A 16,360-nucleotide genomic window follows, 5' to 3' on the forward strand; every position below is an offset into this window, starting at 1 on the left:
AAAAAGACCAAAAGCGGCTAACGGCCAGGCTGACCAGTAACAGTTCACATTTTGTGTCATCTGCGGGGCGGCGGCTCCATATTGATAATTCATAAAGTGCGCGAAAATAAAAAAGTAAACGCCTGCCTGGCCAAAAATGGTGAGCCATTTGAAATTAACGCGGCGGAGTTGGAGCTGTTCAAATGTCAATTTTAATTTGCCGCGCCGCAAGCGATTTGACAGAGAGGTAGATTGCCTCAGTAAAAAAAATTATAGAAAAAATAAGAAAATGAACAAAAAAAAAACATAAAAGCGGGGCTGCCAATCTTCGCTGCAACATGTTGGGGCAATTAAAAATGCGCATACGCCGCGTTGCCGCCGCATTTGCACGCAGTTAGCGACGCGTCGGCGGCAGTGGCGGCATAGTTGAAAGCCAGCAATTTGGCAATAAGGAAATCGAAATCAGTCATCAGCTGGCAGTGCAGAAATATATGGCATCTCACACCACGAGATGCACTCGAAAAGAGGTGAACAGCTAGATAAAAGCCGAAATTCTGTGTGGAAATTGAAGTTGGAGGGGATTAGCAGAGGTTTGGATTCGGATTCATTGAACGGTTTGATTTTGCTGACTCTATTAATTGCTTAATCTGGATTTGGTTTATACCAGATAGAACAAGCTTGTGCTTCGTTTGAATAGATTGCGGTTAGTTAAATTGGTTTATAAAAAAGGATTCATATTAAAATAGTTTGAATTAAATAAAGAAAGAAATATTTTTATAATGGTTAAAAAGCCTTTCATAAAAAATAAGTATGCCAAAATAATAGACAGCTTTGAAAAGATTTATTAAAATTTGTTGTTGAACTTTTATGGATACTAAAACATACTAGGTAAATAAAAAAGTAATAAACAAGTATTCCTATGTTTTTTATGAGCTTTAACTATTTTTAGCGGTTTCTATTTTTTTGTGAAAATGCCCCCATGAAGCTGACTTTAATTTCTTGTTGCTCTAAACCAAATGCACTCCAGTTTACACCACACAACGCCCACAGCTCGAGGAGTTGAAGAATTAGCCAATAGTTCGCCTAAAAAAAACAACACTTTTGGCAAGTCACGCAAATCTTTTTGGCCCGCTCATTAGACTAATGCACCTCAAACCCAAACGGAATCCTATTCGCATTCATAATCGTGTTTGGAGCAGGGAGCCATGAGCTTTATTATTCAACTCGCGTTCCGCTAGAGCAGATCCCGGCCGAATCACGCACTTTATTAAGCCATTATATAAAAATATTTATTAGCAACACTTTTGCTTTTAATTAGCCAACGACGGCTGGTTTCCTTTGATTCAATCAATGTCGCTTGCGTGCCGAATGCGACCCCAGACACATATCGATATTCAAATGTATTTCTGTTAATTAGAGTGCGGTTAATTTCGATGTTTATTAATGCCCTGGCCCAGGTGTGAACAAAGTTTTTGGGTTGGGTTTAGTTGTGTTAGATTGGATTGGTTAGGAAACGGATAGAAACATTGCAAACGCCAGTTGGCCAGTGAGCATAATCAATCAGAGTTGCAGCATTCCCACACACACGCCCCACAAAATAAAATACAGAAAATAATAAAAATAAAATAGATTTAGTGGTGCGGACTCCCTCGAAAAGTCAAAACGACCCCAGCCGATGGCGTTAATAATGCCAATTGCATGTTTTATGTGCCGCAACGATGCCAATAACAATAATAAACTGCATATTATTAAGCGCTTTAAAATATTTGTAACAAGCATCGCCCAGTCGCGAAGTCTGGTCTGGTCTGGGCCAAAACCCGAGCCGGATCTCCACGGCACTCTAGACGACCTCTCGCGGGGGCACACACTCTGGCCGGCAACTCGGAGCCACAACTTATGGCCAAGTCAGGCCAGACACGACGACGTGGTCAAGACTGCGAGACTCTGCGACTTTAAGACTGGGCCTCGAGTGGAGTCGCTGTCGCAGTTTGCAGTCTCTAATCATTGCTCTCTTTTATATGGTTTATGGCATTTCCGTTGCTGTTTCTTTTGGGTGTCCAGCTATTGCCAAATTCATTGCGATTGCGATTGCATTCGCAGTTTAGTCTCTGGACTGGGCGTATTTTTTCCCCATTTTTTTTTTTTTTAGTTTTGTATCCTAACTTTTGACCACGCAATCGGAGAAATACATCGCGGCGTGGCTAATTGATTGATGAAGCTGTTGGCACCTTTTGCGAGCCTTGGCTAATCACTAATCACCAATCAATTCATAAAAACGGAATAATAACAAACGCCTGCAACAAATCAATTAGCCGCTTAATTATGACACTAAGCCCAGCTGGCCAGAAACGGAATGAACAAATTACCACCGGCGATATTAGCATAATAAAGCGATGCAACCACGGGCTGTGTCTCATAAATTATGCATAGACCATTTTTGGGGACAAAAGACCCGAAAACCGTTCCGTTGATGTTCGCTATAAGAAAGAGGAATGTGGATGGGCGGTGTGGGGGGAAATCAGACGAAGGGGAACTCCGAGAAATATACAGGCGGCTGATAACGGGCCAAAGTCTTTAGTTTGATTTTTTGCATATATGTATTTCATTAGTTGGCGAAAACTGCACGCCAGTTTGGACTCAATAGAGGGGGTCTTTGGGAGGGGGCATTGGAGATCCCATCTTAGCTGCCACAAACTGGTTCGCATTCCACTTTCAGTGGTAGACACACGATCCCGAATCCAATCCGGGGACAGGATGATGCGGCTGCTCCACCAGCAACAGCAGCAGCTGATGATGATGATGATGGAAATCGTTATTGACAACGGAAGACGACGAGGCGATTTCCATGCAAATGGCCATGAAATGGAATTTGCCCGACGTCAACGAAGGAAACGTACTTGAACCAGAAAACCAGGCCGACACATTAATGCAGCCTGACACCGCAGCCTTGGCTGATCGGTCCACCAAGATAGGGGAAGAGTAAGGCGGACATGGAGCTCCGGCTGAAACATTTTTGGGCGATTGCTCCGGTTTCAATTAAACTGCAGCTAATTGCAATGGACAGCGCCGGCAAACACAAGCCAAAATAAATCATTTATTACCCAAGCTGAGAGAAGAAAAAAAAAGTTCGTTGCCTAAGTCTTTTGTTGGGGCGAGAGGCAATTTTCAAAAAAAAAATCAGTAGAAAAAACTATATATATATAATAATCATAAAATAAAAACCAGACATGCGGCGAACAAACAACAAAACAGCTCTTGAGCGATAAAAAAGAAATCTTTTATTTGATTTCGCAAGCGAAAAACGTTGAGAAAAAGTAGTCAAAGCCAGAGCGAAATCAAAGCAGCCAAAACCGTAAAACTCCCCAGAGATTTTAATGACATTTTCGCAGGCTGGAGGAGCAGAGAACCACCGAACCACCGAACCACCGAACCACTGGGCCACCATTTGGGTGTGGGAGCGGGCAGAGGGTGCCCCGACTACATGGCAGCCGTCTGACAGACGCGTCACTACGTGAGCGACGTGTTTAAAACTTTAATGAGCCGCAAAATAATTGCAAATGCGACTCATGTCGCCCAAACAAACGTATCGCGGTGAGAAAATACAGATCCAGCCAGGGGTCCGTTGGCTCTGTTGGCCAAGAAGGGGGAAAGCCAACACCCCTCTGGTACCATTTTATCGAAAGGAGCAGCACCTGTCCAAGGAGGCCACACTGCCTGTGCTCGGTCGGTGTTGGGGCACTTAATTGCCAAAAGCGTGACTTAAATTTTTAAAAATCATAAAAGCCACGAGTCGAGCTATGCAGCGATAAGCCAACTGGCACTTGAAGAAAATGCGGAAAAGCTAAGGTCTCTGCAACATTCTCAGCCCAGTTTGCCAAGAACCCTTTTTTGGCAGTGTAGATCCCCAGCAATTTGGCAAATTAACGAGAGAGCCAAAGGCTTAGGACGAGCTACTCGTTCGGTGGCACATGGCATGTGGCCAATTAGGAGCAGTTGCCGTCACTTAGTCACGGCTCTAAGGCCTCCGGATGAGTCGGCAGGTGGCTGGAGTTCGGCTGCCTGTATTTTTATTGACTTTTAATTAGCAGAGCTTTAAACGGAGACAAAAAGCCACAGCCATAAAACTCGGCGAATTTCTTTGAGTCACAGAGAGACAAAAATGTGGGAATTTCCGTACGAAATGCGCTGCCAATATCATCGAAATTGAAAATCGAAAATCAAATATCAGTTTGTGGGCGTAATTGCCTCAGAAAAAGGGGCACCCACACGCTTACATGCGTTAAATGCCTGCCAACGACAACAAAAAGTATCTAAATACGCATAAATCATTGGAGCCGAGTGTCGCCCGGCTGACAACACGGCAGTCGATTGCCAGATCTGGATTTGGATTCGGATTCCGACTCAGATTCATATCCAGATCTGGAGCAGCAGATAGGCGATACGAGCAAGTATCAAGCCGGTATATATGAGGCATGACTCCAGCCCACAAATATTCAATAAGCACTCAGTTATCGAGGGCGGTGGCAATAGGGGGCTTACAGAGTGAGATGGCGCGTTGATCGAACCCGGCTCAGATCGATTTATCAACGTTTTCGGTCTCTAAACGTTTTAGCGCGTGCCCAGCGCCGTGTCAGCTTAGCGCTCTCTCCATCGCCAACCATCTATCTACCTATCCATCTATCTATCTATCTATATCTATCGTAATCCCCTGGCAAACATTTTCATTACACTCAAGCTGAGTGAATAATACGTGTACCATGCCACTGCGTATATGTCTGTAACCCACTAAAAGATGTTCTTCCCCCGTTATGCTCTATATAATTTCATGGTAAAAATGACAAGACAAATTTTGGTAGTCAATTACAGTTTAAATCAGTGCAATTTGGGCAAAAATTGGCTTGTGATCTTTATCGTCCTCTATTAACAATTTTACAGGATGTTAAGAGTATTATAGGAAGTTGAGTATGGTTTTTTTGTAAATCTTAATAGAGCAGTAAGTTATTTCCTTCAAACGGATCTTAAAATTTTTGCCTTGGAAGTAAGTAAGTAGTTTAAAGTCTTATATCAATATATGTGGCTTAGAAAAGAACAAAGAGTTGTATATTGTATTAATAAGTTTTAGTTTTATATGGATTTAAGAAAATATTAGTAGAACAACAAACAGTTTTATCTCATCGGATCCTCTAAACTATACTTTATATATTAAATACCTTATGAATACCTTTAATCTTTGTAATGTTAGGTATTTTGAACTGCTTTTGCATCTAATATTAATTAAGTTTAGTTGAGCTAAAAATAAATTCTAATAGCTCTACTGTAACCAATTCAACAATCCTTGGATTATTTGGACCCAAAGGGTATCTAATCTTCGCCCCACGCGTAAGCTATAATAACTCCAACCGAACATTATGTATTTTTGGGGATTAGCGCATTATTGACATCTTTGTGGCTGCCCTGGCCCAGCAGGTGATGTGCTAACGAAGCGGGCGGAATTCGCTTCGATCGATCGGGCGTAATCAAGTGGTGGGGCTGAGAGCTAGTTTTTTGATTTATTTGCCGGGCACTTTAATGACTCCCCCGCCGTCTGAAGGCCCCCGAAACGGACGGGAAACACGATTGAGTCGCTTTTTCATTAAACAATCATTGACTTCTAGACGCGACTTTTATATGACCGTCATATAAACATGCATAAAAATTCATCAGCGTTGGACTGTTGTTTTTTCCATCGCTATCAGCTCGATTTTATGGCCTTACATTTCTGGTCTCGGATCGCTGGTGTCTTGGTGTTCATTTTATTGGCCCAATTTGTAAATATAGCGCAAAAGTGTTGAGCATAACAATGAGACTCGGATCGGCGGGAATGGGCAAAGGAACGAGCGGTGTGGGTGGGGGGAAATTGTGGACTTCTTGATCATGCCATCAAGTTCGTTGCCTTAGTCATTCGTTTCGTGCCGCATGATTTGTTGTTTATTTGTCATTCCTAATCGGAGGCAAATCAAACACGCACCTTCGAGTCAAAAGTGTGTAGAAATGTTTATAAATTACAACGAATCTTAAATGCACCCAAAATTGATAGGAAAATAGAAAAAAAACGCAATCAAAATGTATGCATCAATAGCGGTTGGTACTTTTTTGCGTTTTCTAGTTGATTTTTGCCTCCTGCTTGAAACACGCATTATTTATGATTGCAAGGCATGTAATTCGTATGCTAATTGATAAGTATCGCGAAATTTATTAACCAGCCGTGCTGGACAACAACAACAAATAAATGCGTGCTAGCCGTGCGGCGTCAATTTTCAAGTACACAAAAAACACACACAGGCACACACACGGCGAGAAACCTCTAATGCAAAAATCTCAAATCTTGATATATATAAGGCAGTTTTTGTTGTTTTTCCCCAGCTAGTTCTCACGCACAGGCGCAGCTGCATTTGGTCAGCGGGTTGTACTTGACCCCGCGCCCCCGCCCCCTCCCTCTTCAGGCCATGGCCCGTGACTTTTGTCATGCCGCCGCAAAATCAAGTTCAAAAGCCCCAGTGAACATATAGAAAATGCGATTTGCAAGGCAAATTTGTGTAGCTGCTGCTCCGTTTTTAATAGCGTATAACAAAAATATTTGTGTGTAACATAAAACCGCCAACAAGTGCGGCCAACGCCGAAATCGAGCAACTTTGTAACACCGAATCGCAGCAATATCCACAAACAGCCGACAACATTTCGCGTATCAGCAACATTAATTATAACAGCCACAACAACATCGGCAGCCGCAGCAATATAAGGCGGTGAAAAAATGCGTTTATTTTAAATTGAAAATAAATTTACAGTGCACTGGGAAAAAGCCAATGGAAAACCCAGCGAGCGATGAATGAAAATATAACAAGGAAAATGCCAGAGGGAAACCAAGATCAATAAAAAATTTTTGGTGAAAGTCAATTGAAATTAGGATTTTCTTGCTTTTTCCCATTCTGGCATAAACTATAGACTTTAAGGTGCCACTAAAAGAAAATGTTAGCTGTGTGTTTTAGCGAAGGATGATTGATATGTGGCCATTCAATTTGCCTTCGTTACTGCAGCTGTCGGCTGTGGCGGTGATGTAATAATTCTCGTTAACGTCGTGCTGTCTGCGGCGATAGATCCGCGAAATCCGATTCGGTTTCGGATTCAGAAAAAATTCCCGGTCCCCCATATCTACGGCGTGTCGATCAATAACAACACGCACGCGTGTGCGACATTTTTGTCGATTTTCGCCTTGATCTAGAATTTTGTTCCTATTAATTGATCTCATAATGACAGACACTTCAAAAGCGACATCACGACGTTTATTAATTAATGCAAGACCGAGATCAAGTCAGCCTCCTGCGTATGTAAAGTGCGTAAAAAAGCACATACAAGGTATGCTAAACAAATGCCGGCAGCTTAATTAGCATTCTAGATTACACACAAACAAGTGCGTAACAAGAACTGAGGCAATAATGGATTTATGGGGTTACCGCGAAGGTTGTCCGTCTGATATATAGATAGATAGATACTTCTACAGATAAATGGATGTGAGTTGGCCAGGGGCTAATAATGGGTTCGGGGCAGAGCCAAGTCGGTCATTAGCGAGCAATGCTAAACGGAGGCAAATTGCTGTCAGAGCATTTCCCGCTTGCCAATATCTCAATCAGTGGCCAAAGTTTGTTGGCATCAAGTGCATAAATTAATGAAATTATCAATTAGCCAAGAAACTCTCCCAGCTGCCGTTGGCTTTTTTTGCTACTGGTGCTTCCCATGGATGTTTGCTGACTATCGGGAAAATCATTGCGCAAATGCACGCAGTTCATGTCGAAACTCAATTGCAATTAAAACCTTAAAACTAAAGCCAACAAATGCCGGGCCAAGGAAGTCCCCGGACTGTCCCAACTCGTTAGGCGAGTGGAAAATGCTTTAATAGAAATTGCCGGGCTGGCAAAATGTTTGCAATTGTTGTCTGCCTGCCGACTGCCCAAATTGACATTATCAATGGCTCCGCAAATGCGTTATTTATTTAATGCCACATCCAGCAACTTCTCGATTGTGCAATCCGATTGCTACCCTGGATATTTATGGGCTGTGCAGGTATTTTCAAAAGGATATTTACTATTAAATTGGTGAAGATCGAGGTCGGATGAATTCTTTAGTTCTGAAGTGCTTAGCTGTATTATTAAATGGATAGACAGCTCAATAATTATTTGAAAATGTTGAGAACCCAATTATCTCAAATGAAGATTATACAAATATTTAAATAAATTTACATAAAAAGCCTATCAAACCATTATTCGGTTTTATTTACAGCAGTTATCAAACCTGATTTGGATTGAGTATAATAAAATTAAACCAGTATAATAAAAACGAAGATTACAGATCAAAATGAATTTGCTTTTAATGTAACATTAAAAAAATATAAAATGTGATTAATATACTTAAAAAAATGGCTTAAAAGGTTTATTTTTTTAAAATAATTTTAGTAAATTTGGTTTTTAAATTATTCTCTTAATCCTTAAGTGTTTAATGCTTCTTTTGTTAGGCATTTTTGCAGATATAGTCATAAAATCCTTTATACTCTGCATAATATTCATATAAATAGGGTATATTCCGTTTGATTGGCCATTTCGCCTTTGTATGATTTTGGCTTTGTTTTGGTATCGTTTCGTTTCTGATTTCATGCAAATGTTTGCAAATTTCTCAAATTAACGCGTAGGCGAGCCAAATCAAGCCGAAAGCGCTGGAAGTGTCGCCGTCTCAGCACCACCAGCACCACCGGCACCACCAGCTCCACCGCAACCACCTCATCTAACGACGCCCCCACCGGGCACGCTTCTCCCCCGCGAACCCACCGCAAGTTCATTGAACCACCTACGAGAAATATGCAAATCGCAGCGGCGATGGATGCAGGGGAAAATAAATCAAATGAAATGGACTGACTTGGCGAAATACAAAAGGAAAACTAATTTCGATTCGATCTTTTGTGGCCTTTGTCTGGTGCTCAGCTTGTAAGACCTAATAAACAGGAAAACAAAGCAATAATTGTATCATTTTTCTTGTTTTTACTGCGATTTTTGTTGCAAGCCCATTAAATCGAAATTAATGGCTGTCGCCTGCTGCGGTATTTTTGGCCAAAAGCCTGTGTCGAGAAGATTAATGCCATGAAAACTTCCTCACATCGGAGATTTAATATTGGACATTGAGTGTCGAACTGCGTTTTTTCTTAATTAATAGCTCACAGATTTTTATTGCCGCACATCTTTGTCAAATCAATATTTATAAATTATTTATAAGCCCTAACATGCGACTAATTAAAATGATGAATGCGAAGCGTTTCAGCTCGAAAATTAATTAAGCAAATTATCCATTTAAATAAACATAGAATGTGGCCGCTCGTCTGCTCGATGGTTTTGCGCTGATAAAGCCAAAAAATAGTCGATTTGGGAAGCCAGCGGAATTCGTGGGGACAAGTTCGCGGCTGCCAATTAGGGGAGGTTGAAAAAAGCGCATTTTTAATTGCAATTAATTAGCGCTGTCAGTTTTCCCCATTGTTTCGTGACGATTGACAAAACACTTGCCAAAACTGAATTTCTGATGACCTCCTTTTCGTAGACATCATTAGCGCTTAATGTATAACTAAATTCGATTTTCCTTTGGATTCACGCCCAGTTTTCTGCTCGATTAAAAATATTCATTAGGCCTTTTGGGAATTTCTCACTTGATTACAGACCAAAACCGATTTCAAAGGGCTGCCCCTGCCACATGCGGCGTAATTAAATTTTCTTTGTTGCCTGGGAATTCGCTACGATTTTAATTGTGGCGGCCCACGGCGTTTTTCTGCCTATATTTCTAAGTATATATCTGTTAATATTTCTGTTTTTTTATTTATAGGCTGGGCCCTTCATTCGCACAATTAGCAATTTCATGGGTCTTTGTGTCTGCGGCTTGAAGTTTGAATTTCCGTGGCCTTTATTCGATTTCGTTTCGATCTGTTTCTGTTGTAATGTGTGAAATTGATTTTCGTTTGGCAATTGGGCTTGTAATGGCCAAAAGCTGAGTTTTTCTCACCCTGCGGAGGTCTCCGATCGGAAGACAATTAACCGAAACATATGGGAATGTTGCTTCCTACTGTTCAAGTTGAACTTGTGAAGGTTAGCCAGTCTAACTGCATGTAAACTGGGTCAGTTTTCGATGGTTTATCCTCTACCAAAATACCTTGTCGGCTCTATCAAAGCCTTTAAAGTTTTTTTTTCTTCTGGCGGCGATTTATAGAAGTGGGGACACCTTTCTTGACAGCATCATCGCCAGGCACTCGTAACATTTGCAACATTCGCATTCAAATGACACTAACGGCTTTGTCATGTACTGGGCCACATGAAACTGTACGGTTTGTCTCCTCTTCTGGAGAGCCAGTAATCATGCTCTAACGACACAGGCGAAAAACACGTATATAATTTGTATAAGGCGCTATATGGCTGCTGCTGCTATGCTATGCGGCGAATCGTCAGCGGGTTCATATAGAAATCTTGTAATCTGATAGGCATGACAAGAAATATTTTGCTTGTCATTAAATTTACTTTTATTTATGCAGCACTGTCTATCATTGTTGATGTTGTTGCTGCCGCTGTTCGGTTCGATTCGCGTGTTTTGTTTCGGCGGCGGCTTGAAATTAGTGAAAACTCTTCACATCGAGAAGACTGTCTAACTGACTGACTGACTGACTGGATGGTATGGGTATGGTATGGTATGGTATGGTATGGGTATGGATTTTGGCATGGGGGAAACTTGAAAAAGTATGCATGCATAAGTTGGCGCCTGCTAACGTCTTATAGTCATCGATTTTCGACCATTGTTGGTGCCGTGTTTGCTTGGCTGGTTTGGGGTTGAGTAATAGGCAAAATATTTGCGCATGCCTCATTACGGTTGCTTTTTGGGTTGCGGTAATCGATGTGTAAGTGTAAGCCAGAAATGCGAGGGAGTGGCGAAACAAAAGACTTAGGCAACGAACTTGCTGCAGCTAGAACTTTGGCGCTGTGGTGATTCGATGCGATTGGGATGCGTGACATTTGCAATGATGACATCACAGCAACCGGCAATCAAATGTCAGCCAAGTGCGTCATCGATGGCAATCAATCGTGTGGACAAAGGGCAGCCAGTGGTGGCTAATCGGCAGCCAACTAGATTGACAGCTCCACTGACTAAACGACTGTCGATCAGGCAGTCCAACAGACAGACAGACAGACAGACATTCGGTCTAGACAACATGTGTAATGACGCGTACATCGTGCAAAAAAAAAAATAGAAAAAAAACCACAGTAGCAACTACAATGGCCCGGCATAATGAGCACAATTACTGGCCAAGCAAATCAAATGCAACGCGCTACCAACGCTTTGAATCAGTCACATTAATTGCAGCCAACAGCAGCAGCCAGGCCGCAAAAAAATGATCATAAATTATAGCAGCGGCGGCAGAAAAAAGTATTAATTAAAAAAAGGAGGAAAAAGCTGCAACGGTAACAACAGCTATTAAGAAAATTTCTTGTTGACTCATCCGAGTCCACAATTAACAACTCGCAGACTACCAAGAATCGCTGAGGCTGCAGCATTTCTTGCACTCATTTGTCGCATTTTGTCCCAGCCACTTGGCGATTTCTTTGTCAGAGCTCGGCAATTAAACAATTGTTGTTATCGTAGCCGCTTTTTTTGTTGTTGCTGCTGTTGTTGTCGTCATCATCATTGCAGGCCATAAATTTTATTTAATTCCTGTAGACCCCCGTCCCCTTAAAAGCACACGCCCTGCTGGCTGGGGATCTCGTGACTTGCGTTTCGCAATTGTGAGAATCGAGAATTAAATAATTCTTTGCATATTTATTTATAAACATTATTCCTGCCTCTTTTTCACTCTTGAATTGCGATTTCCTCAAAGCTGATTAGGCTTTTTAATTCGCGTTGTGTTTTGGTGTAGGGTTGCAAGTATTCAAATGAATACACTACAATGCATAAGAGATGTTATAGTTATGTCTCATAAATTTGTAGATATTTAAAAACAAACAAACACTCCTAACTGACAAAATTCAAATATAGTAACCTATGTTGAAACCTCATTGAAGTGCAAACAAATTAATAGCCTTAATAAGTTTTTTACATCGTTAGCATACCCAAGAATTTCGAAATCATTTTTTATGCCCCCATAAAATACCAGTAATTACTAACATTAAGCATCGTTTAGTCAAAAGCGAGACATATACCTCCATTTGATAAATCATTAAAAGCCCCATTATTTGCCAAACATCAGCAATGACCAACATCCCCAGTTCCTCTCTACAGCACCAGTCCAATGCCTCATGCAATTGTAATTATCCATATAAAATGAAACAGAAATACAGAAAAACTCCGTTTGCTCACAGCTGTATTTCCTCTTAATTGAACAGGAGGAAAGAAAAAATAAATAAATCGCTTTTCCAATAAATTGCATCACAAGACTCTCAACAATCCCACCGCCGACAATTGTGGACGACGCGTCAATTGTTAAAGTGTTGAAGTGTTTTTATTTAAATTGCTCAACTGAACTTGTAATTATGGCTCACTCTGATTATTGTTATTGCTGTTTTTGCACTTTGGCTTTAGCATAAGGCAGTCTCTACAGACAGAGAGATAAATTATTTTTTAGAGCCATGCTGGAATTTTCACTCGCACTGTTTCTCACTCTAGACCATAGCAATTAATTGTAGTTAAAAATGCTTTAACTAACGGTTTTATGGCCAAACAACAAAAGCGGCAGCTGACTTGTCAGTTAATTGTATTTGAAATCGCTGCCTCTGCTAATTGATAAATCTCCGTTGGCTTTTGGCCAAGAGCTAAAATCTAGGAGCCAAGCGCTAGATGGGCGGCAGTTGCACATAAAATGCAATTACAAACGCGTAAAACCGAGGAAAACGCTTCGACTTCAGTTCAACTGACTCAACTCGACACAACTCGACTCAACTTGACTCACCTGCGGCAGGGCAAATACGCTTTTGACGGGATTGGATTCGGAATCTCCCCCAGAATCTCCTTGGGATCGCTGAACGCAGAAGTAAGGCAACGAAAACACACACGCGATACCAGCACACTCACACACTCGGCTATCTGTTGGCCAGGCTCAATCTATATCTATGAAACGCGGATGTGGTTGGCAGCAAAAACTGGCAAGTGAAATATTTATGTAAATTTATTTCAGCTTCTTTTTTCGTTGTTGTGCGGCAGCAGCAGCCAGGCCGTTGTGTTGTTGGTGAAATGCATTTGAAGACATTAAGCGGCACACTTGGCAATTGTCGTCGTTTGGGGCAGCGCAGCGATTTGATTGAAGTGCGGCTGCCGACCAGGTCCACAGACCGACAAACTGACAAACCGACAGTCCGAGTGGCAGGCGAAACGTTGTTTAACAATTGTTTTTTGTTTTTTCTTTTATTTCGTTTTTTTGCGGTCCGGCAGGATTTGAGTTGTCAATTAGTTTGTTACGGCTGCTATCACTACTTGGCAATTCGGAGGCGCCCGAAGCGCCGTTATCTGCCGCAAACAAATGACACCACAAACTGGCAGCGCGTTCGTTGCCTAAGTCTTTTGTTTTTCAGCCCGACGCGAAGATTGAACTGAAACTGAATCTCGTCGTTTAAAGTTAGAGCCTCTGTTTTTTTTTCTGTTATTTGTGTGTCATTAAAAGACCGCTTTATTGCAACATGTTTTTCTATATACAATATAATTAATTTACTGATACAAATATTTTATTGCACGCTCTTTATGTGATCTTTTGGCCAGCGAGTAATTAAAAATGAGTTTAATTTAATTTACCTTTTTTTTTATTTATTTATACACTCGTTTGTTTTGTTTTTTCTTGTGGCCGATCGAAACGAGTTTGGTCTTTTGTTAATATTACTTTATATGCATGCTAGTCTTGTCTTGGCATAGGGCATATATGTGGCTACAAACTGGCATATATGTTTTGATTTGGTTTTATGGCCGCACTGAATGGCTTTTTACTGTTGGCCAGACTTTTTACGAGCACTATTTTTCTGTAGGTAGCCGCACAGTAACAGATTAAGTTTGAGTGCCAGCTGCAGGCGGGATTTTCGTTTTCATTCGCCACCCGCAAACGAAAAAAGCATTTCCATTTCGATATAGAAAACCGCGCAGTTCATTGGCCACAGGCCCCAAACGCGATAGCGACGAAAATCGCACACAAAACGCCCTGGAAACGCGCGCACGCGACAACGGAAAAAACGCGCACGCGATTCGCCAGCGAGAAACGAAACGAGAAAATCCAAGTTTTTTAGCGAACGTTTTGCGCAGTCGCAACCAGCTCAAACAGTCCCGTAAGAAAGTCGCACAGAAACTGCAAGAGGATGAAAATTGCAATCGGCTCGCAGCCCGACTGCAGCAGCAGCAGCGACGCAGCAGCAACAGCAACAGCAGCAACAGCGACAACAGCAACACATTGCAATTGCCGGTGCAGCAGCAACATCGGCAGGAGAAGCAGCAAACGGCAGCGTTGCAAAACGTTCAAATCTCTCGGCAAAAACAGGCAACAACCTCTCGAAGACCGACTGACCGAGTAATACAGTCCAGCACCCCAACAGCAGCAACAACAACAACAACAACAACCTGGCCCGAACTCTCTGGCTGGCAAGGCAACAACAAGAAAAAGCCGCTAAAAGCGCTTAGCCAAGAAAACCTGTTGCCCACCACCGATCGCTGCCAGCGTCGTTCGTTGCTTCGTGTTTATCGCGAATCTCTCTCGCACTCTCTCTCTTAGCCACAAGCTCTCTGGGCCTTCCAGTGGAGAGAAGCTGGCTTAGCGGTTCATTTCCAGTTGGCTGCAATATCAGTTGCCGATCAGCTTTTGACCAATAAAAAAGGGGTTCCAAGTCGGGCGTCTGGAACGACGTTGACTGCGCTGCTAACAGCATTTTGGCCAACAAAGAGAAAGAATCTTGAGTTAAGAGAGAGGGAGAGTGAGTCAAGCTGCTCTTTCGGGCCACTTGCTTAGGGCCAAAACGGACTGATAAGAAATTGAATAAAATTATATGAATTTCATTAGGCCGCCTCAAAAAACGAGCACACATTTCCTGGCCAGCCACGCCTGGACATTACAGCTATCGCGGCTCATTTATCGGGCCAAAAAGGAAGCGAAAAGTGCTTGTGAAAATATACTTTTATTTCAAATTTCAGATACAAATCATAATTGAAAGGAGCTCAAAATGCAAAAAGAGAGAGGGGCAGGATGAGCTGTTGCCAGCAGACAGGCGACACTTGCCACACGTCGAAAGGTTGCGACTTTGACAATTTAATTGTCACACGCCCGCCACTTTTGGTCAGCCGGGAAGGCAGCACGAACTTGCCGCCTCGAACTCTATTAACGAAGCCAATTGACGGACACTTGAATGGGCAGCCGCTGTCATTGGCAAAAAGGGGGGATGCCTCTGGGAAAGGGGGTTCAAAGGGGGGAGGTGAGACCCCAACGGACCACCGAACGGCATTAACATAAACAAGTGTTGCAGGAGTCGCGAGCTGCAAAAGGGTAACAGAAACATCCCGAACATTGTCATAAATAACGCGACAATGACAACTTGTTTGCGCGGAATCGGAATTGGAGCTGCGATTGGCATGGGTGATGGTGCACTTGGAGAAAATAATTGAGCTAAGTAGGTCATCAAAAAATATAAAGAATAATCTGAATAGGATTTTCAGAACCATTAAAAGGATTAAAAAATATGTATATACCTTCATTAAGAACTGTAAAAAGGATGTACCCAAGTTTTTAGAATTCTAGAATTAAATGTTCACTGGTTCTTTACTTCAAGGCATTTGTAAATCAAATAGGAAGTTGGAAAGTTGTAGTACCTATCCGAAAAGGGGTTTTTATACATTTTCACAATGATTGTACATTTTTGTATCCTTAAGTTATGATTTTATTTTAATTATGGGATAAGTGTACTTGTAAATTATTGTTGATATTAAGTTATAACATTTTTTAACAATAAACTTAGCTTTAGAAAAAAATATAGTTTCTAAATTGTATTACTCAAATCATGAACTAATTTAAATTAAATGTTGATGTTACTTTTTAAAAAAAATAACTAATCAATTTAAATATTTTTGAACAATTAACTTAGTTGTATGCAGCTTTTTATGTTCCATATAGAATATTACTTAGTTATTGAATACTTTGAAAAACAGTACGAAAACTGAAATTCTATGTTCCTCAGACTGATTTTTTTCAGTGCAGCGGTACTGCTATCGCACTCGGAATCGGAATCGCGGCCTAATGCAGCAATTGACGTGCGGCGTTTGCACCTAGCCGAGTATTTGATGCGTCCGCAGGTCCCAGAGGCGGAGGCCA

At 41.6% G+C, this 16,360-nt stretch overlaps 1 protein-coding gene across 2 annotated transcripts in view; it reads right to left on the reverse strand.

Annotated features, from left to right (window-relative positions):
* LOC108007800 (zinc finger protein 853) overlaps nt 1-14,361 on the reverse strand; it is a 69,458-nt gene extending 55,097 nt beyond the window's left edge. For both annotated transcript variants that reach the window (XM_036818714.3, XM_036818713.3), the window contains exon 1: nt 12,977-14,361. The gene's annotated coding sequence lies outside the window, so the exon portion shown is untranslated. The remainder of the gene's footprint in view (nt 1-12,976) is intronic.
* Nucleotides 14,362-16,360: the final 1,999 nt, after the last annotated feature.

The sequence above is a fragment of the Drosophila suzukii genome, chromosome 3 (assembly GCF_043229965.1).
Source record: "Drosophila suzukii chromosome 3, CBGP_Dsuzu_IsoJpt1.0, whole genome shotgun sequence".
NCBI classification, from domain to species: domain Eukaryota; kingdom Metazoa; phylum Arthropoda; class Insecta; order Diptera; family Drosophilidae; genus Drosophila; species Drosophila suzukii.